This window comes from Bos taurus, chromosome 9, assembly GCF_002263795.3.
Source record: "Bos taurus isolate L1 Dominette 01449 registration number 42190680 breed Hereford chromosome 9, ARS-UCD2.0, whole genome shotgun sequence".
Lineage (NCBI taxonomy): Eukaryota > Metazoa > Chordata > Mammalia > Artiodactyla > Bovidae > Bos > Bos taurus.
Genome location: NC_037336.1, coordinates 42,000,219 through 42,027,790, shown reverse-complemented (window position 1 = coordinate 42,027,790; position 27,572 = coordinate 42,000,219). Strand labels below are relative to the sequence as shown.

The 27,572-nt window shown below is 43.1% G+C and overlaps 1 long non-coding RNA gene across 1 annotated transcript; it reads right to left on the bottom strand.

Moving 5' to 3' along the window:
- Window positions 1-835: 835 nt before the first annotated feature.
- On the bottom strand, window positions 836-19,691 carry LOC112448045 (uncharacterized). Its single transcript, XR_003036379.2, has 3 exons — window positions 19,533-19,691; window positions 10,195-10,314; window positions 836-2,759 (listed from the first exon to the last, which is right to left on the bottom strand). It is a non-coding gene; the product is annotated as an uncharacterized lncRNA (long non-coding RNA).
- Window positions 19,692-27,572: the final 7,881 nt, after the last annotated feature.

The following is a 27,572-nucleotide window of genomic DNA, read 5'->3' as shown; positions in this document are numbered from 1 at the left end:
TTAAAATAGCTAATCATTATATCAGTTCAGTTCAGTTCAGTCGCTCAGTCGTGTCCAACTCCTTGCGACCCTATGAATCGCAGCACGCCAGGCCTCCCTGTCCATCACCAACTCCCAGAGTTCACTCAGACTCACATCCATCGAGTCAGTGATGCCATCCAGCCATCTCATCCTCTGTCATCCCCTTCTCCTCCTGCCCCCAATCCCTCCCAGCATCAGAGTCTTTTCCAATGAGTCAACTCTTCGCATGAGGTAGCCAAAGTACTGGAGTTTCAGCTTTAGCATCATTCCTTCCAAAGAAATCCCGGGGCTGATCTCCTTTAGAATGGACTGGTTGGATCTCCTTGCAGTCCAAGGGACTCTCAAGAGTCTTCTCCAACACCACAGTTCAAAAGCATCTATTCTTCAGTGCTCAGCTTTCTTCACAGTCCAACTCTCACATCCATACATGACCACAGGAAAAACCCTAGCCTTGATTAGACAGACCTTTGTTGGCAAAGTGATGTCTCTGCTTTTGAATATGCTGTCTAGGTTGGTCATAACTTTTCTTCCAAGTTGTAAGCATCTTTTAATTTCATGGCTGCAGTCACCATCTGCAATGATTTTGGAGCCCCAAAAAATAAAGTCTGACACTGTTTCCACTGTTTCCCCATCTATTTCCCATGAAGTGATGGGACTGGATGCCATGATCTTCATTTTCTGAATGTTGAGTTTTAAGCCAACTTTTTCACTATATACTTTTGTATAAATACCTATCAGTGAACATTTTGTATATATAAGTATGTAAATGTTACATGTTTTCATTTACAGAAATGGTTACATAATGTGTGAATTATTATGCATCTTGCTCTTTCATCTCAATATTATATTTTTGACATCTATTCATTGATCAATTTAGATCTAGTAAGTACCTTGTATCCACTCTTCAGTGTTCGGTCTATGGATTAACACATTTTACTGAAAATTCTACTCATTCATTTTCCTATTAATGGACATTTATTTCCTTTTTTATTTTTGGTGTTACAAATGAAGTGACAATTAACATCTCTGGTTATGTCTCTTTGAGTACATAAGCAAGAGTTTCTAAAAACCTAGAAGTTATTGAAATATTATTATATATTTGCAAATTGTTCTTCTAAAGTGATTATACCTGTTTATACTTATGCCAGTAGTTTAAGAGATTTACATTTACCCAGCTTGCATGCCAACCCTTAGCTGGTAATACATGCTATCTCATTGTTATTTTACTTTTTTTCTTTTTCCTGATTACCTATAAAGCTGATCATCTTTTCACATGTTGATAAATCATTTGGATTTTTTAGTCTCTTTAGTCTCTGGTGTTCACATACTATGACCATCTTCCTACTGGATTGTTTGTGCTTTTCATTACACTTTGATTATATGCCTTTTGTTTTATAAAAAACAGTTTTAATATAGCCAAATATTAGTTCTTGGCCTTTATGATTTATGGTTTTTGTTTCTAGTTCAAGAAATCTTCTGTGATCCAAAATGCTAAAGACACTGTCTATATTTTCTTCAAGCAGTTTACAAGCTTTGGGTTTTTACACTTAGAGCTTTAATCTATTTTAAATTTGCTTTTCTGTTTTGTGTGAAGTAGGGATCTTAATTTTCTGTATGGAAAGTGAGTTCCAACTTCATTTATTAACTCATCTGTCCTCTCACCCCTGATTTTAAATATCAGTTCTGTCATAGATTAGTATCCCTTAAAGGCATGAGTTCTGTTTCTGGAATTTCTGTTTCACTCAGCTGATCTCTTTGAACATTCCTGAACCAATACCAAACTATCTTAATTGCCAAAACTTTATAATTACTAAATACTTTAAAGAACAGGTCCCACTTCCTTGTTCATTTTTTTTCAGAATTGTTTGGAATATTTGTAGATATTTGTTCTTCCATTTGCATTTTAATCAGATTCTCAAGTTGCATAAAAATCCAGGTGGGATTTTTATTGGAATTATTTTAAATTTACACATATCCTGAAACTGAGTCTTCCCAAACAAGAACATAGTATTACCTCCATTTTTAACAAGCCTTCCTTATATCCTTCATAATATGCTGTAGTTTTCTTCTGTAAAAAAGTATACATCTTTTGTTAGATTTAGTCCCAGATACCTTATAGTATGTTTAATATAGTGAATGTTATCTTTCTTTCCTGTTAGATTTTTAATTTTTTATTGCTGATTTATAGAAATGCTGTTGATTTGTATGTTATAAATTTCACCATTAATTTTACAAGATTGCCTATAATTTACCTTAAATTTTCCATGTAGATTATTGTAGCATCTTCAAATAAGAGCCATTTTTACTTTTTCTTTCGGGGTGTATATTTGTCATTTATTTTGCGCATCCAGCATCTCAGCTCCTTTCTGTGTTTAAGGAATTTCCTGCATTATGAGTCTGGTTGTAAGACAAAGACTTCTTCCTCGTTAGGAGCTTAAAATATTTCAGACTTCTCTCCCAGCCTTCTTTGCAGCTGAGGAATAGGCATTTAATGACTCTGGTAGTGATAGCAGTGACAGTAACAACAGTGACGGAGCAGAGGTAGCGTTGGTGTCAGCAGGAGTAGCAGCTGCAGTCAGCTTGCAGGAGTAGACGTGACAGTGGTCCAACAGTAATGTCTGAGGCTCAATGGTGGCAGCAGAGGATTTCTTCTCAGACTGTTTCTACCACATGTTATGGGCTCTTGTGGAAATGCAGCCATAAGCCTGGTGTTTCAACTCTCCCAATGATTCTGTGAACTGACAGATATTCTCGTAGTAAGCTCTTTCTGCTTAATCAGCCAGAGTCAACAGTATCTATTGCTCATAACTAAGAACAGTAAAGCATATATTTTAGATCTTTAAACCTCTAAATCTCAGTGGATTTCCAAGGATCTCTGTATAATGTTGAATAATAGGAGTGATAGTATATAGTATTATCTTGTTTCCAACTTTAAAAGGGAATTTTTCTGAAGTTTTAAAATACTTAGCATACTGTTTGTGTATGTTTTTAGTAGATACCAAATAATCAGGTTAGGGAAATTCTCTTCTATTAATATTTTACTGAGAGGTTATTTAAAGTCATGAGTGGGGATTGCATTTTATCAAATGATTTTAAATGTATCTTTTGAGATAATCATATAATATTTATTCTTTGGTATGTTAATATGGTCAATTAAATTAATAGTTACCTAAAGTTATCATTTTTGCACTCAATTTATTTTGCATTTGTGCTCATGAGATTAAAGTTTTATTTTCTTCTACTTCACTTTGGGTTTCAAGGTTATTCCAGCTTCATAAAATGAATTTGGTAGCTTTCCCTCTCCTTTTTTCTAGGACAGTTTGCAAGGATACAATTTTTCTTTCTTCATGGACTGGTATAACTCACCTATGCCTGTATATTAATCATGTTTTTTTTTTAATGTTTGATATTTTATGATGCCTTGACATCTTGGGGCCTTATAGACTTGAGGAGGGACTGCTCCTTCCTGGACTAGACTATTCAGAGACATAACAAACAATTTTGCCTTTGAGCATGTCTTTGTTCCTGAATTTCCAGATGTACAAACTGGATTTAGAAAAGGCAGAAGAACCAGAGGTCAAATTGTCAACCTTTCTTGGATCATAGAGAAAGCAACGGAGTTCAGGAAAAACATCTACTTCTGCTTTACTGACTGCACTAAAGCCTTTGACTATATGGATCGCAACAAACTGTAGAAAATTCTTAGAGATGAGAATGCCAGACCACCTTACCTGTCTCCTGAGAAACCTGTATGCAGGTCAAGAAGCAACTGTTAGAACTGGACATAGAGCAACTGACTGGTTCAAAACTGGGAAAGGAGTACAAAAAGACTATATTGTCACCCTGCTTATTGAACTTTTCTGCAGAGTACATCAGATGAAATCCTGGGCTGGATGAATCCCAAGCTGGAATTAAGACTGCCGGAAGAAATATCAGCAACCTCAGATATGCAGTTGATACCACTCTAATGGCAGAAAGCGAAGAGGAACTAAAGAGCCTCTTGATGAAGGTGAGAGAGAAAAATCTGGCTTAAAACTCAGCATTCAAAAAACTAAGAACATGGGATCTGGTTCCATCACTTCATGGCAAATAGATGGAAGAATGAAAACAGTGACAGATTTTATTTTCTTGGGCTCCAGAATCACTGCAGACGGTGACTGCAACCATGAAATTTAAAGATGCTTGCTCCTCTTTCAAGAACATTCTTTTGGACTCTGTGGGAGAGGGACAGGGTGGGTTGATTTGGGAGAATGGCATTGAAACATGTATAATATCATATATAAAATGAATCATCAGTCCAGGTTCGATGCATGATACAGGATGCTTGGGGCTGGTGCACTGGGATGACCCAGAGGGATGGTACGGGGAGGGAGGTGGGAGGGGGGTTCAGGATGGGGAACACGTGTATACCCGTGGCAGATTCATGTTGATGTATGGCAAAACCAATACAATATTGTAAAGTAATTAACCTCCAATTAAAATAAATATATTAAAAAAAAATGTTTGCTCCTTGGAAGGAAAGCTATGACCAACCTAGACAGCATATTAAAAAGAAGAAACATCACTTTATTGACAAAGGTCCATATAGTTAAAGCTATGGTTTTTCCAGTAGTCATGTAGAGAGGTGAGAGATGAACCATAAAGACAGCTGAGAACTGAAGAATTGATGCTTTCAAATTGTGGTGCTGGAGAAGACTCTTGATGGCTTGCCTGGTGGCTCAGTTGTTAAACAATCTGCCTGTAATGTAGGAGACTGGCTGCAGTGCAAAAGATCTGGGTTCGATCCCTGGGTCGGGAAGATCCCCTAGAGAAGGAAATGGCAACCCACTCCAGTATTCTTGCCTGGGAAATCTCATGGACGGAGGAGCCTCGTGGGCTCTAGTCTGTGGGTTCATAAGAGTCAGACATGACTTAGTGACTGCTTGAGAGACCCTTGGACAGCAAGGAGATCAAACTAGTTAATCCTAAAGGAAACAACCCTGTATATTCATTGGAAGGACTGATGATGAAGCTCCAGTACTTTGGCCGCCTGATTCAAACAGCCAACTCATTGGAAAAACAACCTGATGCTGGGGAAGGTTGAAGGCAGGAGGAGAAAGGGGCAACAGAGGAGGAGATGGTTGGATAGCATCACCAACTCAATGGACAGGAGTTTGAGCAAGCTTTGGGGTATAGTGAAGGACAGGGAAGCCTGGCATGCTGCAGTCCATGGGATCACAAAGAGTCAAACACAACTTAGTGACTGAACAACAACGTCTTTGTTGTGCAAACCAAACAACCCTAGTCTAGATCTCCCTCCTTTTATCTGAGTGCTGTAGTCTGGGACTTTTATCCCCCAGTGGTAAATCATCCTAGGGCCAGTAAACTGGACAACTAGGAACTACCCCCTTATAGCCCAGAGCCTGCCAGAACTGCCAGCCTATCCAGTTCTAAATGTGCTCAGTTTGCCTACCATGCCCCATCCATTCCTTCCCACTAAAAACCACAATCAAGGAGCTGGTTATACCTTCCTCCTTGCTCCTTCTGCCTCTTGATCATCCCTGCTTTCATTTGTGGCCCCTCTGCTTGGCATGTTGTGCCTTCTATTTCTAGAGATCTGAAAGTATAAAAACTTCTTCCTTCATGACAATAACTTTTGTGGCTTAAGGTCTTAATACCTGATTAAAATAAATCCTGAGTATATTTTAAAACAGCCTTATACTTTTCAGAGGAATAGTTTTCTATACCAGTAAAATTTTCTTAACAGTTATTGCTCTATTCAGTTTTTCTGTTCCTTCTTGACTGTTAGTGATTTTTATTTTTCTAGAAAATTGACTATTATATCTTTTTCCAAACACACCGGCAAAATTAATAAAATGTTCCTGATTTTTAAATTATTTACAACTTCTGTAGTTGTGTTGCCCTTTAAAATTTCTAGTAATGTTCACTTAATGCCACTATCTTATTTTCTTGATTATGTTATAAAAGGTATGTCTATCTTTTTGGTCTTTTCAAACAAACTGCACTTGGTTTTGTTAATCATATATTTATTTTTCTGTTTGTTTTCATTTTAATTTCTAATTTTATCTTTATTTTTTCTTTTACTCTACTTTCTATGGATTTTTTTTTTTTTTGTAGCTTCTGGTGTTGAATGCCTAATCCCATTTATTTTTAGTTGTTCTTATTTTCAAATACATTCTCCACTCCCCAGTTTTAAAGAACTCCCCATGTTCAAAGAACTCAATTAGTGTAATACTCCTGGCCTCTCCATCCCTTTACTTACTTCACTGCAGAGCAAGTAAAGAGACTTATTTGATTGGTGAATTTTAGAAGAGTTCTAAATTCTTCTAAGAACTAAGGACATTTAGCTTAACTCTTCTCCCTTCTTTTTGAAAGTTAATGACCAGCAAAGACCATGAGCTCTCCTCTGCTATCCCATGATATCTCATCTTGACCGGATCCAGTGTGAGGGAGCCTGTCCACACCTAGTGTTCTTGTGTATAAACTCCCGGTTCTGGACCTGTGTTCCCACCTGGTTTGCTACTGTTTCTCCATGAAAGCAACCTAGTCCCTTAAGATTGCCATCTTTCTTACCTTCCTGTGTGTCTTACAGAATAAAAGCATATTCCTTAGGGTTTGTAAATTGTAGAGGCCATGTCAATGAAGTATACTTAATATTCTTCCAAGTTATAGTTACTGTGAAAATCATATAAAGGTATTAAATGAATATTGGAATAGTGGGGGGGGGAGTGGCTAACAATGATTCAACATTATAGAGCAGCCATTATCACTATTCTTTATATATTCTTTTGCCATGATATATATATATTTTCGTACTTGTAATCATGTAACATATCTAGCATATATATTTTTCATGTCTAGTACTCTTGTCTGGAAAATCCCATGGACGGAGGATCCTGGTAGGCTGCAGTCCATGGTGTCGCTAAGAGTCTGACACGACTGAGCGACTTCACTTTCACTTTTCACTTTGATGCATTGGAGAAGGAAATGGCAACCCACTCCAGTGTTCTTGCCTGGAGAATCTGACGGGGGAGCCTGGTGGGCTGCTGTCTATGGGGTCGCACAGAGTCGGACACGACTGAAGCGACTTAGCAGCAGCAGCAGCAGAATGTCTTCATACTTATAATTTTCAATGACAGCATATTTCATTGAGTAGACATTTCATAATGTAACCACACCATATCACTTTCAATTTTAACACTGTAATAAACATTTTCACATATTTTATATTTCCTATCTTTAAAATTTTTCCTTGGGATTAATATTTATAGTTGTTGAATTAAATAAAATGATCATTTTTGTGAATCTTCATGTGGGTTCCAGTTATATCCCAAATAACTGTTAGTTTATAATAATTTATGTAATGCACAAGTACCTCAGTTATACCAAAACCTTGCCAAAATTGGATAATTTAAAAAAATTTAATATAGGTGGGTTTTTTGTTATTAACTAGTACATTTGAACATATTTTGCTTTCTATAAAACCAGATTTCCCTCTCTTTTTTTTGGGAATATCTGTGATTTTTCCTACTGATTTTTTGAAGTTTTAATGTTTCCTTTTTCAGTGTGTATGAGTTATTTATATAAGATATGAATACTTTTGAGATACTTGCTATAAATTTTCCCTGGTACTTAAAAATATTTGAGATAACACACAAAAAGATATACATAAGCTTAAAATTAATATAAGGATTTTTTTAAAGCTGGGGGAAAAAAAAAGGAATCTCTTATGCTAATCATACTGCTGCTACTGCTGCTACTGCTGCTAAGTCGCTTCAGTCGTGTCCGACTCTGTGCAACCCCAGACAGCAGGCCTCCAGGCTCCCCCATCCCTGGGATTCTCCAGGCAAGAACACTGGAGTGGGTTGCCATTTCCTTCTCCAATGCATGAAAGTGAGAAGCGAAAGTGAAGTCGCTCAGTCGTGTCTGACTCTTCGAGACCCCATGGACTGCAGGAGCTAGCAAATGACCTATTGTGAAATTTAGCCCTATACTTAGTCTATCAACATGAGGTTCAGCTCCTGGTCTGGCACTTACTATTTACCTCTAATTTACCTATTTAACCACATGAAGCCACAGTGTTCCCATCTAGTAGCAACTGTACTTTTATAATAAGGAGTAAAAGAAAAATGTGTAGAATTCCTGGCACCTGTTATTGGTAGTTACAAAATTCTCATTATCAGAAAATGACAAACATAATTATCCTTTATAGAAGATGAAACTTCCCTGGTACTAAATTCTTAAAATTACCACCTATCACATATATAGTTCCCCTTCTTTCTTCTCAAAGCTGGGGTGGGCTTAGTAAAGCATGTGGTTGAAAAGAACCATGTGACTAATTCTGGCTAATGAATTTTGAGCAGATCTCTTTTGGGCTAGAACATTTGACTGTTTATACAAGACCTTTCAAAATCCTCTTTCTATTGGTCGTGGCAACTGGCAGTATTGGAGAAGGTAATTTGTTCCATTAGCCTGGGTCTCAGAGTGGAAAAGCAAGGAGCAGAAGCCTCTAGCCTCACTGCAGTGGCTATGTAGCATGGTTGGCGGTTTAGTTGCTAAGTCACGTCTGACTCTTGCGATCCCATGGACTGTAGCCTGCCAGGCTCCTCTGCCCATGGGATTTTCCAGGCAAGAATACTGGAGTGGGTTACCATTTCCTTCTCCAGGGGATCTTCCCAACCCAGGAACCGAACCTGGGTCTCCTGCATTGCAGGCAGATTCTTTACCAACTGAGCTATTCATGAGCAATAAATAAATCTTTGTTCTTATAAACCACTAAGATTTGAGGTTGTTACTAAAACATAACCTAAACTCTCCTAACTGAAACAAGAAAAATAAGTTTCTTCATCCCTACATGTTACTGCTCTAGGGACCTCTATAAATACATGAGAAAGCTGCAAAATTGACTTGTGCTGAACCCCTGTTTGGGCTTCCCAGGTAGCATTAGTGATAACCTACTTGCTGATGCAGGAGACATAAGAGACTCAGATTCTATCCCTGGGTCAGAAAGATCCCCTGGAGGAGGGCACAGCAACACACTCCAGTATTCTTGCCTGGAGAATCTCATAGACAGAGGGGCCTGGCAGGCTAAGTCCATGGGGCTCAGAGAGTTGGACATGACTGAAGCAACTTGTCACACATGCACGCACTCCCATTTACAGATGGACCTACCTAGTCTACAGTAGCAACATGCTGGTCAGGTTCTGTCTACTTGAGTACCACACTGTCCACGAAACAGCAGCCCTTCCAGGGAAAGGGATTAATACTACTCACTACCCTCTATTTACCTTTTATTTTGATGAATGAAAGAATCCTTTTATGAAACAGCTTATGGACAGTGAGAGAACTGTTAAGTAGCCCAAATATGTAAGATGAAATCCTAAACAGTTTGCTATTTTCAAATTGTCAACTAGTTATCTCTATGACATTTGTTGAATAAACCTTCCCTCTTAATTTTTTTGCTATACCTCCTTATCCTACATTATTTTATATAATTATCTATATCCAGCCTATTCCAAATTTATATATGTTTTTATACCACTGTGTCAGTATTTCAACAAATGTTACTAATATTTTCATAATTTGCAAAATACTTGAAGCAATGAAAAGTGAATGGATAAACTTGTGGTATATCCATATGGTCACATATTATTCAGAGATTTTTTTAAAAAGATGAAGAAGATACAATAGCAGAGTAGAAAGACCCTGAGGCCACCTGAGGAGTTCATAGACACACCAAAAACTATCCACACACACACAACTATCCACAGAACAACTATCAGTGCAAACCACTGAAACCTACCAAGAAAGATCTACAACTAAAGAAGGAACCACAACAAGACAGTTTGGAGGGCTGGACTCACAGTTCAGTCAAGTCCAATACTCCCAGGTGGGTGACCAACAAACTTGAGAATAATTACTTTGCAGATTCTCCCAAAGGAGTGAGAAGTCTGAGCCCCACATTGGGCTCCCCAGCCTGGGAGTACTGCATGAGGAAGACAAGCCCCTAGACGTTTGGCTTTGAAGGCCAGTGGGCTTTACTTTCAGGAGTCCTAGAGTGCTGGGGCAAATAGAGACTTCACTCTTAAGGGCACACACTAACTCTCGCATACTCTGGGACCCAGAGCAGAAGCAGTGATTTGAGAGGAGCCTGGGTCAGACTTCCTTACTAACCTTGAAGAGTCTTCTGGAGAGGCAGGAAGCAACTGCGGCTCACCCTGGGAATGTAGACACTGGCAGCAGCCATTTCGGGGTGCTTCTTCTACCATATGGACACTGGTGCTGGAGACCTACCTGGCAGCAGAAAAATAGAAAAGTAGTGAGGCGGAAAACACATATAGCAGAGGTCCCAGCATAAGCCTAATGGAGATGAGCTCTGGGATTCACACATCTGAGCACATCGGTGGGGTTGGAGGTGTGAGGGTGTGGGAAGGCAGCTGCTAAAGTCTGGAGCTTGAGAAACCCAAGGGCTTGCTGAGAAATAATGGATTCCTGAGGCCAGGGGCTTGACATTTGGTTCAGGGACAAAGGGATAGGTAGAGAAGTGATTTTGAGCATAATAAGAAATTTGGCTTATACTGGCTTCTCAAGTTCAGCCCCTTAAAATCCTCTTCTTCTAAGCAAAGGATCTGAAAGAACTAAACCAGCAAGAACTAAAAGATATAGTTTTTTAAATTATGCTGTCTGTAAAAAGTTAAGATCTTGAGTCTTCAGAGGCATCAACATTAGTGACTCTTCAGGAAGGATCAGGGACTTATCTGTGAGGGGAGAAGAGCCAGGAGTATGTCCTGATAGTATTTCAGGGCACTTGCACGTTCAGGCTGGTGCAGAGATGAGCGGTGCCCAGAATGGAGACTTTGTTGGGACAAAATAGGACACATTACTAGAGCATATCAGAGGAAAAGGGCTGATGTCCCAGGATGGCCACAGGACTAGTTCTAGGGACAGCATGTAAGACTCCCAGGGAGTTCTCAGAAACAAAGCGTCTGGAGTTCCCACAAAGAAATACTAATGCACTTCTTTACTACCTGTTTGGAAAACATAAGATATTTTTTGACCCTACAGTTACCCTTTTGCTCATTTCCATGTTTGGTAGTTTCCCCTCATTTCTCCTTCAGATAGTCCTTCTCCACTCAAGAGAAGCTAATACTAGCCCTTGTATGGACATTACATTCCCGTTATATGCCCCCACCTCCACCAGCCATGATTTTCTATACCCCATTTGTGTATAAAGTTTGGAACTTACTTCTATTCTAATGTGAAGAATATTCCACTGGGGCTTGCCAGGGTCAAGATCAGAACTCAGTCTTATGAATACACTTCTCATCTGAAGAGGGAGGTCATTTGCGGGGTGGGGGTTGGGGAGACGTCAGTCATCTGACTAAGTTTGGAAAGCTCAGACACAAAACTAGAACACTGGTCAGAATCTAAGGAGGGAGACAGCCTCTCTCAAGTTAGATTCCTGGGAGTTTAAATAGCACTAAGTTCATGCTTGACTGATTGAGGTCAAAGTGGCATCTACTAGGTAGAGGAAGGAGAACCTAAAGATTTCTCTCTCTGCATTCTCTGACTGATGGTGTGAGTCTTTAATCATGGGTCATGCTGTCTTACAAACTGTGTTTATTTCCATTTATCATCCCTTTTTCTAGTTAGCCTTGAGTAGAATCTTTTCTTAATGTTCTAACCATATCTCTGCTGTACTACGAGGAAACAAGAGGGCTGACTGTCCACTTTTGGCTTCTGGGGTGAAGAATCTGAACTTTATTTAAATAAGAATGACATTTTACTGGAGGCTCTTAAGTTTTTTTTTTAATGTAAGTTAATGTTACCCTTCCAGAACTTTTTGAGTTTTAACATTGTTACAGGTTTTTCCCACTGTTGAAGGAATTTTCAAACATTTAGAAATCACATGTAGCAGACATTTTTGGACAGAAGTAACTAGAAATCCTTCTATAGTGGAAATCTCCTGTTGTCAGGACTGCTTTCTGACTCATAGTACCCTGGCTTTTTTTTTAATGGAAGTATAGTTGATTTTATTATGTTAGTTTCAAGTGTGCAGCACAGTGATTCAGTATTTCTGCAGGTTATGCTCCATCATAAGGTATTACTTCAGTTCAGTTCAGTTCAGTCATTCAGTCATGTCTGACCCTTTGCAACCCCATGGATTGCAGCACACCAGGCTGTTCATCACCAACTCCCGGAGCTTGCTCAAACTCATATCCATTGAGTCAGTGTTGGCATCCAACCATCTCATCCCGTTGTCCCCTTCTCCTGCCTTCAGTTTTTCCCAGCATCAGGGTCTTTTCCAAGGAGTCAATTCTTTGCATCAGTATTGGAGTTTCAGCTTCAACATCAGTCTTTCCAATGAATATTCAGTACTGATTTCCTTTAGGATTGATTGGTTTGGTCTCCTTGAAGTCCAAGGGACTCTCATGAGTCTTCTCCAACACCACAGTTCAAAAGCATTAATTCTTCGGTGCTCAGCTTTCTTTGAGGTCCAATTCTCCCATCCATACATGACAACTGGAAAAACCATAGCCTTAACTGGATGGACCTTGGTTGGCAATGTAATGTCTCTGCTTTTTAATATGCTGTCTAGGTTGGTCATAGCTTTTCTTCTAAGGAGCAAGCATCTTTCTTTTAATTTCACGGCTGCAATCACCATCTGCAGTGATTTTGGAGCCCCCCAAAATAAAGTCTGTCACTGTTTCTATTGTTTCTCCATCTATTTGCCATGAAGTGATGGGACTGGATGCCATAATCTTAGTTTTCTGAATGTAAAGTTTTAAGCCTACTTTTTCACTCTCCTATTTCACTTTCATCAAGAGGGCTCTTTAGGTCTTTGGTTTCTGCCATAAGGGTCGTGTCATCTGTGTATCTGAGGTTATTGATATTTCTCCCAGCAGTCTTGATTCCAGCTTATGCTTCATCCAGATACAAATTACTCTATATAAAATAAATAGGCAACAAGGATATACTGTGTAGTATAGGGATTACACACATTATAACCTCTCCCCTTTGGTAACCACAGTTTACTTCCCATATCTGTGAGTCTGTTTCTGTTATGCACATACATTCATTTGTATTACCTTTTTAGATTCCACATATAAGTGATATCATATAGTATTTGTCTTTATCTGTCTGACTTATCCCACTAAAGCATAATATTCTCTAGGCCCATCCACATTGCCGCAAATGGCAGTATTTCATTTTCTATAACTGAGTCATAGACTATCTTCTCAATTCAGTTGTCTATGTTTTAATTATTATTATTTTTTAAATATTTTGGCTGCACTGTACAGCACGTGGGATCTTATTTCCATGACCAGGGATTGAACCCACGTCACCTGCCTTGGATGCACAGAGTCTTAATTGCTGGGCCACCAGGGATGTCCCTCAGTCATCTATTGATGGACACTTGGGTTGCTCCATGTCTTGGCTATTATAAATAGTTCACACAATAGCTGCTGTGAACACTAGGGTGTGTGTATCCTTTCATATTAGTGTTTTCATTTTTCCAGATATATATCCAGGAGTGGAATTGCTGGATCATATGTTAGTTCCATTTTTAGTTTTTTGAGGACATACCATACTGTTTTCCATAGTTGCTGTACCAATTTACATTGCCACCAACAGTGTTCAAAGTTTCCCTTTTCTCCACATCCTCTCCAGCATTTGTTGTTTGTAGACTTTTTGTTGATAGCCTGTCTTACATTTTGTGCTCTGCAGCTCTTCCAGTATTTCTCACTCTCACTCCAACCCAGTCTGATATCTTTAAAATTCTCTAATAGCCTTAAACAAACCATGAATTCAAAGACTAGTAAAATTCAACTTCATATACCTCAGCACTCAAGGTACTCATTGCCTCCTAGAGGTTGGAACCAATCTTTTTAAAAAAATTTTCAATTGGAGGATAATTGTTTTACAATGTTGTGTTGGTTTCTGTCCTACAACATGAATCAGTCATAACTATTCTTTCCTTCCCACTCCCACCCCATCTTACCCATCTAGGTCATCACAGAGCACCAGGCTAGGCTCCCTGTGTTATACAGCAGTTTCCCACTAGCTATCTGTTTTACATATGGTAGTGTATATATGTCAATGCCACCTTCTCAATTTGTCCCACTTTTTCCTTCCTTCCCTGTATCCATAAGTCCATTCTCTACATCTATATCTCCATTCCTTCCCTGCACATAGGTTCATCAGTACCATTTTTTTCTAGATTCCATATATATGCTTTAATATACTGTCTTTGTTTTTCTTTGACTTAATTTCATTCCATATGTGGAGCCAATCTTTGTCTGACTACCATCCCTTGTGGTCAAAGAAGTCAGGAATAAGGGTATTCTTATTGCTTACCATTCTGCAGAATGAATGACTTGGTTTCATGAAAATGTAGGAGATAATATGTGTCAGAGAACAAAGAGGGTTGGGCTTGATGTAGGTGGATCAGCATTTCATTTATGCCCAACCACCATCTCTCTCTTGCTGTCTCTACAATAGAGATTTGAATGCCAGATACAGCTTTCCCAGCTCTCTAGCAGTTTAGGATGCCATATGACCCAGTTCTGACCCAAAAGAATACTGCTAGGGGGGTTCTGGTGAAGCATATGTTTCCCTAATTGACAGGAATAGATGTGGCTGGCATGGCCTTTTCTTGAGCTCCCGTCTTCTGTCTTGAATGCAGAAATAATGACTGGACATGCAACAGCCACCTTGAGACCCTGCGGAAAAGACTGAGAGACAACAGCTATCCTATAATCATTAAGTCACTAAAGCAAAGCAGCTGCTGACCTCTGGCCTTCTCATTGTGTAAGGAAAATAAAATCCTGCTTGTTCAAGACCCTGGAATTTGTGTTTCTGATACTTTTAGCTAAACACAAACAGCCTTTATTATAAACAGCCAGTTCTGGGGACCAGAATATTTCTGAGTGAGAAGAGTATCCCCTTTGGTTTATCTGTCAAAAACTATGCAAACAAAAAGTTGACTCAAACAATGAAGATGGGATTTGGGCTTTCAGATGTTCATTACTAAGCAAATCAAATTTCTTGTATCTGGTGTTCCAGACCAGAGTGATCCAAGCTGATTAATTCCCAATTAAGATTTTTAAGTCAAAGACTAACTCTTTAAGTCCAGTTTTTAAATACTCCTTTGATTTCAAGTTGCAGGACACCAGGAAGCATTATTGCCTGTCATGTTTCTTGTCATAGAAAAGGATTTGGAGTCAGACATCAGAAGATTTGAATTTTGGATTTGTGTGTGCCCCAAAGGCACTATGTTGCCCCCAAAGTGACTTCTCTGTCACTCCTCTATACAATAAGAAAATTGATATGTATCACTGGTAAAAAAAAATAATTTACTTGAAATATGCTTTGAAAAGGATGATGTGCTTCTCCTAGTGAAATGCCTGATTCAAAGTTATAGAGTAATGGGAACTTTATAATGAGGGAGTGATATCACCTGAACACACTGATCAATCTGCTGCTGCTGCTGCTAAGTCGCTTCAGTCGTGTCCGACTCTGTGCGACCCCATAGGTGGCAGCCCACCAGGCTCCTCCGTCCCTGGGATTTTCCAGGCAAGAACACTGGAGTGGGTTGCCATTTCCTTCTCCAGTGCATGAAAGTGAAAAGTGAAAGTGAAGTCGCTCAGTCATGTCCAACTCTTAGAGACCCCATGGACCGCAGCCTACCAGGCTCCTCCATCCATGGGATTTTCCAGGCAGGAGTACTGGAGTGGGTCACCAGTGCCTTCTCCACTGATCAACCTGAGCTTCACTCAAACCAGAACAAGACATTGTAGGCCTCCTGATTCTGTGCAATGTGAAATTCACCTCTAATATATAGTTGCCCAAACAATGGAAGAAAAAAAAGAACCTGAATTTATTCATTTTTAGATCTTATTTCTAATCTTCAGAAAATGCGGAAGATAGAAAATCAAGTTGAACTTCTGCTTCACTGACACATGACACTGACACATTCAAAACTTGAATTGTTTTAATGCTTATTTAACTTATATGCTGAGTACATCATGCAAAATTCTGGGCTGGATGAAGCACAAGCTGGAATCAAGATTGCTGGGACAAATATCAATAACCTCAGATTGGCAGGTGACACCACCCTTATGGCAAAAAGCAAAGAGGAACTAAAGAGCCTCTTGATGAAAGAGGAGAGTGAAAGTACTGGCTTAACACTCAGCATTCAAAAAACGAAGATCATGGCATCCAGTCCCATCACTTCATGGCAAATAGGTGGGGAAACAATGGAAACAGTGAGAGACTTTATTTTCTTGGGCTCCAAAATCACTGCAGATGGTGACTGCAGCCATGAAATTAAAAGACGATTGCTCCTTGGAAGAAAAGCTATGACAAACCTAGACAGCATTATTAAAAAGCAGAGACATTACTCTGCCAATGAAGGTCCGTCTGATCAAAGCTATAGTTTTTCCAGTGGCCATGTATGGAAGTGAGAGTTGGACTATTAAGAAAGCTGAGCACCGAAGAATTGATGCTTTTGAACTGTGGTGTTGGAGAAGACTCATGAGAGTCCCTTGGACTTCAGGGAGATCAAACCAGTCAGTCCTAAAGGAAATCAGTCCTGACTATTCATTGGAAGGACTGATGCTGAAGCCGAAACTCCAATACTTTGGCCACCTGATGTGAAGAACTGACTCCTTGGAAAAGACCCTGATTCTGGGAAGGATTGAAGGCAGGAGGAGAGAGGATTGAATGACAGAGGATGAGATAGTTGGATGGCATAACCAATTCAATGGACATGAGTTGTCCAAGCTTGTCCAAGTTGTCCAAGTTGAGCAAGCTCCAGGAGCTGATGATGGACAGGGAATCCTGGTGTGCTGCAGTCCGTGGGGTCACAAAGAGTCAGACATGACTGAGTGACTGAACTGAACTGAACTGAATGACTGTACATTCTTCTCTTTGCTTCACAGTGTTCAGACTCAGTCCAAGTAGTAAAAAAAAATCACCTTTGAAGTTAGCCAGAGAAGCTACGAAACATTCTGGCTGTTTTCAGAACAATGGCTACAATACTAGGACGTACTGAGTGTGTCGTGATGCTCTGATGAACAGGAAAAACTGAACAGGGTGCATGTGTCAAGAGTTCGTGAAAGCTTTAAAGAGAAGATACAGTGGTCTGAGGAGAGTGCCCTGTTCCAAAGTGGGGTCACCACAGCTCTGCCTCTTGTTCCAGGGGTGCCCATAGGAATTATAATTCATTTGCCAGGGCTCTTTGTTGACTTGGTGTCCCTTATCTCAAGCCTAGGTCATTGGGTCTGATTTGGCCCAAGGCAATGATGGCTATACCAGGGAGGCGAAGTGGAGAAACTGTAAAAGCAGCATATGTTGTCACTGAGAAAACTCTGTGGGACATAGTGCTGTCTGTTCTCATGGGAACATGTACTTACCTCTTATTATGTTTTCTGCAGTCTATTTCTTTGGCAAAAATGTGCTACAACTATTTCATCAAGGTTTGTCAAGAGAGGCAATTTGCCCTCTGTCCAGGGCACCAAACTGATCTCCTGACCTGCTTTAATCAAAGCAGATTTCAGAACAATTGTGTCCTCTGTGTGTCTGCCTGCCCTCATGTCCCTCTCCCCCACATTTAGCACTTGCATTGGAGAGACATAAGCATACCATGTAGATTTGTCTTCCTATAATGCACTGAAACACAGCCACTGACAGCGTCTTCATCACACCCCTCAGCAGTGGTTGTTCTCAGTTGCCAGAGTGGATAGAACTTGGTACGTTGAATTTTTGCCTTAGTTACTATCACTTAGCTAAGACTGACAGGTTAGGATGGTGGGAGGCAGTGCTTTGTCTAGAGTAAAGGAAGTTTCTGGAACTTGCGTGCTCTCTGAGACAGGCAGGCAGATGCTGCCAGTGTCTAACAGAGACCTCCATCTTCCCTCTGTAATCATAGAACTTCTGACATTCACTGGAGAGAAACAGAAGAAATTAGAGGTCCCTGCCTGATCAGTGACACCAGTCAGGCCACAAGCACTGAGGATGCACACTTGACCCAAGGAGCCCAAAGGGCTTGGTCTCTCCTTCTTCCCAGTTCTCTCGACCTGAATTCCACCTGCTGTCATGTGATCTCTGCTGTTTTCTGCCTTCTCCAATTTTCCTTTTTATTATTTACCCTTTCCCACTCTCTCTTCCTTCTCCCTTCCTTCTCCCATATACAGATGTTTGGGCAGGAGGCCCTCACAAGCCTTCCTTATATTCTTAACTTTCATTTTCTTCCACCAGGGGTCGGCTTTGTTTCTTTTTTCTGAGGCTGAGGAAGCTCCCACAGGGTGAGAGATCTTAGTCCAGAAACAGCCTTTTTTTGGTAGGCTTGGGAGATCCAGTGGTCAGGCCACAGGCAAGATGTGCCCACCGGGGCAGGGGGTGGGGGGGGTGGGGGGAGCTGGAATCCAATTTGCCATCAAAATGCCAACTTTCTGCCCCATTTGAGCCATTTGAGCATTTGAGTCGGATCACGTCTTCCAGGTTGTGCTTACCAGGAAGTGTTGTGGGCCATTGGGGTCAAGACACCAACACTACAATGCAAATACTTGAGCAGTCCAATATCCTAACTGAAAAGAAAGGGCCTGCAGGTTCTGCCCACTTGCCATTGGGGCTGGGGAGCAGAGGGATTTAATCCCATTGGATCTGAGCCCAAGGAGGTTGATTAGGGTGGGGGAACTGAAGCTGAACACCTCAGCCCAGACAGCGTGGGCCAGGCCCAGGTGCCCAGCTGACACTAGGTGAGGCCAGAGGTGGGCACGCTGATGTCAATTCTGTGCCTTCTAAGGTTCCTCCAGCTGGCCCTGGTGGCATGCAGGAGCAGCCAAAACCCACTATGGGACATTCATTTCCAAAAGCCTTTTCCTCTTCTTGTTCTTCCTCCTGTTTGTTCCTTCTCATTTGTATCTGTCTGTCTGGCTGCAAACCAAAAAAGGCACCCAAATATAAAAGTCAAGTAGAATTTTAAAAATCGTATGGCTTGTGCAGCTTCAGCCCCTCCCCCCTTTATATTGTGTTGCAAAACAACATGGTGACTTTTGGACAAGATTTTTCTGTTTTGCGAATACCACAATAGAGATACGATGAATGCGGCTGGTGCAATGTTTGGTTGTGTCAAATTCAGTCCCACAGGCTGGCTTGGGCCAGCACTGGGGCTCCGCTTTGTGTTATGTTCACGGAGAAGATATTAATTAAAAGAAATACATGATTAAAAAGTAATGAGTTGAATAAAAATTATCTCAGCTCATTTTCTGATTATGTTAATTGTTAAAAACCCTTCAATCACGCCGTTGCAGTCAATGGGCTTTAATGTGAAATTAGTGGGCTCTTGATAACTTACAGTCCAGAATAATCCTGGCAGTTTAGTCATCATTCCTAATAACAAGGATGTTGCTAAGAACAGAAATTTTACATGATTTTGATACATTCAGCCCTTCCCCCAACGTGTCATTTAAAAAAAGAAAGAAAAAAAAAAAAACCGCTTAGCCTACCCGAGGATTTCCAACTTCTTGGGGATCGACCGCGGCCTTGGGGGACTTGAGTTTGTGTTCCAGCCGCTTTCGTTTCCCGCGCGCCGTCCCTCCTCGGAGAGTCTGTGATTGCTAGATGTGCCTTTGCGAGACTGAGCGCGCAGTTTCCCCGACTGGCCCGGCCGGGGCGTGGCGCAGCGCCTGGGGCTGTATGCGGGGAATGGGGATAGAGGGCGAGGACAGATTTCACAGCTACGCGGGCTGGAGGGGCCGGACGGCTGCTTGGGCACCGGTCTATCTGCAGCGGGCGAGTAGGACTGTGCGTAAACGCGTCGAGATAGCGGTGGTGCGCCCTGTGGGGTTGCTGGGCAGGGGCAGGCCGAGTTTGTGGCGTGTGTGAATTAATGTGTGTGCCTACCGCTCTAGCGTTTTTGGAGCTTTGGATGTCACTGTTCTTAGAACCCATACAAAGCAAAGAGTGGGCAGAGGGTCAAGCCAACTAGGGAAAGGTTCCGTGTGCCTCAGAAGCTGAATCTTGCTCCTGACAAAGTGCCTAGGGTAGAATAGGTTCTTAATGTGTTTAGGAGGTGGGGATTTAAATGAAAGCTAGTAAATTAGTACATGATCTGATGAGTGATGACAGCTGGTGCTTTCAGCAGCCCCTGACCCTCCTAGGACACCCCATCCTGGACCAAATTTAGAGCCAAGATTCGGAGTAAGAGGAGGGTTAATCACTGGTCGAGGGTGAAGAGGGATATTTGTCACGTATAACATAAACTTTCTCCTTTTTTCACTCTTAACGAGTGGAGGGAGAAAATAAATGCCCTACACTCTTTTTTTGGCTTCTTGGGAAAGAGTGTTGCACAAATTCAGCCTGTGAGGGAGGTGTGACTGGGAGAGTTGTGGTGTCCTGGACCTTAGAGGGGTATGGGCAATGGGCTGCCTGAAGTGGGAGAGACATCTCAGTCCACCTGATGCTGGACATATAGGAACCTTAAAACTTCCCATTAGAGGTGCTTTTGACACCTTGACCAGCCACCACCTGCCATCTAGCTGGAGTTAAAGATATTGTCTGCAGACAGAAAGATCCAAGCCCTATTTTTCTCCCAAGAGAAAAAGTGGAGGAAATTGCCTTTCTTGAGTTCTGTCTGAAATCATACATCCTTAAAGATAAGCCTGTAGATAATGGTATGCAGAAGTCTGTGGGGGGAGGAGTCAGCAAGGTGGGGAGTAGGAAGGGAAACAAGAGAGAAAAGATATGATTCATTCGTAAAGCATGAGTTTCTGTATTTCAAAGCGCCATTTTCAAAGCTTCTACCTTTAAAACTATCGGTCTGGATGAGGTAGGGAATTTGGTGTTTCTTGTTTTCTGTTTCTTTTCTACCTCCAAAAGAGCAATTTTCTTTAAAAAAATTTTTTTAATATGCTTCCATCTTCTCAAGCCTAAACAGCAAAGACTCTTCCCTGGGGAGTAGGAGGTGAAGTTTTCAGAAACGACTGGGACTCTTCCCAAGGCTAATTCTTGTTCGCTTCTCTATTTGCATCCGCTGTAGGGCTGAGGATCATTTTAATAAATAACAATGAACGGGAATGGCATCTAGAGGGCTTGTCGGCAACATTTAAAAGCCAATAGAGTTTATAATTCTACTCTATCATTTCTTATTGATTAGAGTAATCAAGATAAAAAGCTAGCCAGCTCGGAGAACTTCAGCGGCATATCATTAAAGATAAGAGTCAGTTAATTCTGGAACTGGGGTAATGTGGCTGAAATGAAGAGTTCATTTGCATGAGATTCTGAGCCCAGTAACAAGGGGACAAAAATCACTAATTAGGATTGCAGAATGTCGGTCGCCCTCTCTGCAAGCACCCTTTCCAGATATCGGTGGAAGCAGGGATTCCACGTTTATGTAAATCTGGGGCTGGGCAGAACCATCTCACTCTCATTGGCTTTATAGATGGTGATTATCACTACCTGCCACCACCTCATAGCCATCCTCTCTGGGTGGGATGTCTCACCTGGGTGGGTGCAGGTCAGACAGGTTGGACAGCCTCCTTCAGTATCCTTCCCACTTCCTGACTGCAGGACCACAACGATGGCTAGTTCAGCCACTCCCTTAAGGAGGCTCATGGGCATGTGTCTGGTGCCGTGCTGGGGTGAGTCTCCCTGTCCAGTGTTCACCTCGGACTCTGGCCTGATTGGTGGGGCCACCTGGGACTGTCCCAGCTCTGGTGCAGCCCACACCGGGTGAAGGGTGTGAGCGCCACACAGGCCCAGTGAGAAGACTGGGGCATCTGCCCTGGCGAGCATCCTGAAGGAGGCCTGGGTCTCAGAGCCAAAGACCATGACCCGCACCTGGATAGTACCCTCTGCCTGACCTGGCATTTCTGACAGAGCCAGTATCTGGATGCTCAAGGGTATTTCAAGAGTGTGCATGATCCATGTGTGCCTGGGTGTGCAGAAATGTGTGCATGTCTGTGTGACTCTGTATGTGGATGAGTGCAGGTCTTGTGTAAATATGATTGTTTCCAAAGCTTGTTGCTCCCTGAATGTTACTCTCTGTGTGTGTACATGTGTGTGATAATGTATGTGTTAATGGTATGCAGCGTGTCATGTGTACACATGTAGTGTGTGATGTGCATGTGGTGTGCTGTGGGGAATGAAGTCTGGAGAGGTTCCTCAGAGAGATAACTACAACAGGCTTCATGGGGTGGGTGCCTAGGTGTTGGGGACCAGGGTGTGGAGTGGGGTGAAGGGGTTGAGGGTGAAGTGGGTGGCTGGGAGGAACAGGAGCTGCTGGCAGGCTACACCTCTAAGGCCTGAGGAAGGAGATGATGAAAAAAACACCTTCATCCCCCATGTGGCCCTTCCTCATTGCCCTGAGCAACCAGAAGCAGCCTCACCACTTGATCACGGGAGGTCCCTGAGGACCTGGCCCCCAGGAGGGCCTGGCAAGGGAAAATGAAAGTAGCCAAAAGGCACCTTGGACTGGCTTTGCAGCCTCATGAGAGAAGTGGGCTCGGAGAGGTCGCTGGACTGTATGTTCTGGCCCTTTCTTTTGGAATTCAGGTCCTCCAAACCCTGTGCTGGCCATCAACCCTGCATCTGTGAGCAAGGGAGCAGCAGTGAGGGAGAGAGCAGCGGGAGGCTGCAGGGCCACCCCTCCCCAGACGCTGCAGTAGCGCCAGGAATCCTGCCCTGCATCCCCGCTTTACTTTACCCCTCACTTGGCTTCGGCATAAAGGAATCAAGGCCTATGTCATATAATTGTAGGTGTCAGCGTGGAAAGTGGCTGTGTATGCACACTCTCACAGGTCTTTCTGTGTCTGCTCCAGCGATTCCCGGGACTCTCACACCCCACCCCCAGCCCACAGTGCTGTGGGTCCCAGCTACTGTGGAAGACTGGAGGCTGCGTGGAGCCCATGGCCCGTGGACCCAGTGCACGCGTGTGTCATGCAGCTGCGCCAGGACCCAGCCTCCAAGTCTGCGCACCCACGGAGCTGCAGGGGCTGTGGAGAGAGGGTTGAGCGGGTGTCCCAGGCGGCGGCTGGACCCAGGCAGGAGAGGCCCAACCGCCCAAGCAGGAGGTGCCCAAGAGGAGTGCATTCCTTTAGCATCGTCACTCCACAACCCCCCCCCCATTCCTCTCTCCTGGGACCTTTTTGTATCCATGCACAGCTGGGGGCTCCCTCACCCCCCACCCCTGGGCCTCCCCATACAGAATAAAGTCAGTCTGTATTTAATGGTTATGGCGGATGTGAGAGGGATTTGGCAGAGGCAGAAGAGAGGCCTTTGGCTCTCAAATATCGCTCCTTACGTCGTGTGAGTCTACCAACCCACCACGACCCCATATTCTTGTGTGGGTGTCTGACTCGAATGACAAGCGAGCTGATTTTTTCAGTACATAGCTGGGAAATGTAGTGAGTGATAATAGAGATTTCTCTTTCATTTTTTACGCTTGACTTGGTTATTGTTGCTTTTCTTTTCCCGTGATTCCTTCTGAGGATTAGCTCTGACTTCCCCACTATTGGCGGTCAAAGTGGCCCCGACTTGGGATGACAATTGACGGGGATCAAGGGATTGCCCATTCTGTGCCTGTAAGAACGGATTCGTGCCAGAGAAACTCATCAAGTGGAGGCGGAGAATAAAGACCGTTCGGGGGTAAATGTATTCATTGAGAAGGGTTCTCCCAAATTGCTTCTAAGTTTTTTTAATGAAAAGTAACGATTGCAGCAATCAGCGGCTTTTTGGCGGATTACAAATCTGGAGGGAGCTGTGGCGCTGCATTGAAAAGTTCCCCCCGCCTTCGCACAGGGCAGCCGGTTCACAGGAGCAGTGCTAGGGTGGGGGTCCAGTCGCCAGACAAAGACGGGAACAGGCGAGCGGAGGAGGGTGCCTCTGGGGTGCTCGAGCGAGCACACCCAGTAACTGGACGAAGGGTCTTCCACCTTGGTGGCACTTGTGTGGCGGGGATCCCCGGAGGAAGACGAGGGGCAGGGTGCTGGGGAAGTGCCAAGAGAGATCAATCCCACCACTGAGTGGGATTATGCCACTGAGTAAATTCCAGGCATCTGGAACCAGGAAGGTGCACTAGAAGAGCAGGTGACCACAGAAGGCAGAGGAACAGAAGGTGCCTCCTTGTCCCCCACCTCCACCTCGGACCTATGAATGCTAGTTCTTCTTTTGGGGACATGTTATTTTGCAAACTGGAACCAAAGCGTGGCTGGGTCTGGGAGGATCTTACCTAGGTGTTATGGGCAGGAGGAGGGAAAGCTGGGTCTCCTCCTTCTCCAAGGAGGGGGCGGAACCCCCGACTGCAGTACCCTGATCAGCTGGACTCATACCAGTGCGAATGATGCTTCCATATACTTTGATATGGCTCACACCAGTCCTCTTTGCCACTGAGGAACCGGAATGCATGCCCTCACCCTCATAGAATCCTGGTGTGCAGTCTCCAGACCTGCAGGCAGGCAGGCCCAAGCGGAGGGGCTCCAAACCCCAGGACTGGGAGAGTTGCCTTAGAACATGGGGGGAGGGGGAACGCAGAGAGCAAACACTGTTCCCACAGAGGTTGAAATCAGCAGCAGCAACCTAAGGCTGCTCACATTCATTCTGACTTTTTTACATATTAAAAAAAAAATAGTGTATCTTAGCAGGGGTGTGGGAGATATGTTTTTTCACATCGACTTCTCTAAGGTTCTCTGAAGTAAATAAGGGGAGTAGAGAGACAAGGGTGGGGAAGAGAAGAAAAAGACTCTCCCCTCTCCCACTCACCCCCCTTCTCAAGTTTAAAAAGAATAAATGCAGCAGGCAAGTCCGTAGCCCTGAAGGTTTAACTTTTTTTCTTTGCAGCTTGTCAATGCGACCATTGCTTTGATGGGAGGCTCCTCAAGGTGACACATTTCTGAACTTCACCCCCTTTTCAAACTAACTCCCTACCTCCTTGTTAGTGGCCAGCTCTGAACTTCTGCAGAGTGTTTTTGTGTGAGTCAAGGCTCATTCACGGGCGCTTTTGTGGGCCTCTCCTCCTTTCAGGCCTCAGCGTGTTACACCAATTAAAGGGCGACGTGCTGTAAATGTAATGGGCCGCGCAGCAATTGTTTCTGACAAGCAACAAAACACATAGATCCACCCCTTAGATTAGGCCGTTGAAGGGGAGGTTGAGGCCGGTCAGTTTACTGAATAGTTTGTGAACTGTAATTCTGAGGACTCCTGTGAAAAAAAGTCTCTTCCCCTCTCCCTTGCCTTGCTCCCCCTCCCCAAAAGTACCAAAGAAAAAAAGAGAGAGAAACAAGCGACATCTATGGCGCAAAATCAGGGTCACTAGAGAAAAAAACCCGGATGAGGGACTTGTCCTTTCATTTGGACTGTCTGGAAAACTCCTTCAGTTCTTTCCTCTCTTCCCTACTCTTTGAACCTGGACATCAGTTTTACTGGCCACAGCAGCCTTCTCCCCTGATGGTGAGCTTGGTCCCCCGTCATTAGACACTGGATCAGGGTAAGAATTAGAAATTGATTGCTATAGAAAATTCCGTTGATTTCATTGATCTGGTCCTGGTGGGACATCAGTGAGTCACAGGCTGCAGCTTCCCCTGGCAGGTCACGCAACCCTGGCTTCCCCTCCAGCCTCCAGTCCTTCTCCTCAGCCTTGCATGCTATAAAGGTCTCTAACGCCAGCACTCTGCCTTGCTGTCTCTGTCCTCCTAAGATTTCCTTCTCTTTTCCAGTGTGTTGGATCTTAGCTAGCTTCTGCAAGAGCGCATTTTACCTGGAAAGGAGATGTTAAGAAATCACCTACTCACTCCATCTTCATCACAAGTTCTGTGGCCAAGAAAAGAGAAGTGACTTGTCCAAGGTCACAAAGCAAGTAGCTGAGCTGTGACTGGAGTTCAGATCTCCCATCCCATCAAGCACACTCCCACACCTCACTGCCCTGCCTTCCCAACCTGCCTCTTAGATGGTTCCTTTGCCTTGTATCATGCTCAGGTACTCCCAGCTCCTGAGGCTTTGCTTATTTGGTCTTGTTCTCACTCTTCTGCTCCCCCATCCTACCACACTCTGCCCATCCCTAGCCTTCTCAAACCAATTCTGTTCAACAGATAGTTATTGAATATCAGTTACATACAAAGAACATTTTGCCTTTTCTATGAAACTTTCTCCAGCTACTCTTATCCACTAAGTCCACTCCCCACTCAAATTCCTCTAGCTGGAAAACACCCCATCAGTTTCTGCCTGGAACTCTCCTATCTATTCTTCAAAACCCTCCTCAAAAGATACATCTGTGAAGCCCTCTCATAGGCAGAGCCCCTTGAGGAAGGAAGGAGGTTTAACCTGACTGAGGAACTTAATGAAGTCCAGTGTAAGTGGAGAGAGGGGCAAAGGTCAGATCTCCTAGCTTGTGGGTCACATTAAGGATTTGGGATTTTACTTTGGAAGCAATGGGAAGCCATTGAACAGCTTTGAGCAGTGAAAGTCCCTTGTCTAGATTGAATTTCTTGAGAACAGAGACTGGGTTCCTTCCATCTTTGTGTCCTTCTTCTGCTGTCCCAGTGTCTGGTATTTAAGGCTCAAAAACCATTTCCTTAGTATATAAGTGAACCAATAACTCATTAAATGCACATCACCCAGCCCTTCCTATCCCTTAATTCTGGCTAACCAGGTTGTAAATGCCAGGGTGGTAGGAACCAAGTGACGATGTCTTTGAATTCTTAACAGAACCTAATTGAACTCGTTCCGTGCTAGGAATAAAGTATACACTTATCTATTGACTAAAGGTATGTAAGCGAAAGAACCAAGAATAAGAAGATGGAGACTTCTTATCTTTCGCAGTACTTACAGCCTTAACTTGGGGAATGTGTGGCTTAAACCACTCTGAAGCCTTGGTTTCTTCATTAATAAAATGGGGACAATGCTACTTTATTCATGGATTATGAGGACTAAGTACCATTTGTATGATAATAACTTCATTGCAAAGTAATATGTTAATGAATAAAAATTAGTGCACTTTCCTGGGTCAAGGCAAGACCAGTGGTGAAGACCACTTTTAAGACCACTTTAAAATGACAAAAGGTGGTCCAGGAGCAGTAGGGATCCTGGAAGAACTACTCTGACTCAGAGTAGCCTTCCCTTCTCTTACTGTTGGCTCAGAGCCCAGCTGGTCCCACATCTTCCCCCAGGGCGTGTCACCACTGCTGACACCCTTCACGCTTGGCTCCCTCTGCTCTTGCTCTCAGAAGCCTGTTTCAGAAAAGCCCGAATTCCCTTGTTGCATGTAGAAGGCTGCACTTGGAGACAGGACAACTAGCTGCTGGGACACCATGCCGAAATCACACAGATTCTCAACCCTGCTAAACCAGGCCAAAGAACCACTCATGGCAAGAGCAGACGGAGCCTACCAGCCCCTGGCTGCTCACCAGACTCTACTGCCCAGTGACTGTGGTTCTTGTCCTGGAGGCTTGCACGTCCTCAGGGATGAAATGTGAGTAAAAGAGCAGAGACTGTGGTGTGTTGGGGTGAGCATGCTTGTGTGTGTGTGTGTTCATGTTCCAAAAGCACGTTAGTTT